General features: G+C 42.1%; 1 protein-coding gene across 1 annotated transcript in view; it reads right to left on the minus strand.

Annotated features, from left to right (window-relative positions):
- Positions 1-473, minus strand: part of LOC119591775 (sodium-independent sulfate anion transporter-like) — a 31,961-nt gene that overhangs the window by 22,083 nt on the left and 9,405 nt on the right. The gene's annotated exons all lie outside the window — the stretch shown is intronic.

Genomic DNA, 473 nt, shown 5'->3' on the forward strand with positions numbered 1-473 from the left:
CATGTTACAATAAATTTTATCAGAGCGAAACCTTAAAAATGTCCTTTTATTGCTTTAATCCTAATAACAACCAATTAACAAAAGGCTTTGCTTTTTAGTACATGATCCGACATTCACCACGAGACACGAAACAATATATCCACACAAACTAGACTCCTCAATGTCTCCTTATGCTACCATGAGATGACCACTGCTGTCTGCCTGATATAAAGACCGAAAACAAACGGTCAACAAACATAAAGTGTCCGCAGTGAGGCCAGGCTCTACACATCACATTAATGCTGCAGAGAAGCGAAAAATACTGCAGCATAGTGATGTAGGATGAATCAACTCGGACAGACGGTCGGTTTTCCAAGGCTATTTATCTCGCTGGGTCGGCTGGAGGAAAAATGGGGGTTTCTTGTGATACATCCTCTCGTGTACTTTATTATGGTTGATGCGCTTCGGGTGGCGGTAATGGGAAAGGGAATCAG

This window comes from Penaeus monodon, chromosome 29, assembly GCF_015228065.2.
Source record: "Penaeus monodon isolate SGIC_2016 chromosome 29, NSTDA_Pmon_1, whole genome shotgun sequence".
Taxonomy (NCBI): Eukaryota; Metazoa; Arthropoda; class Malacostraca; order Decapoda; family Penaeidae; genus Penaeus; species Penaeus monodon.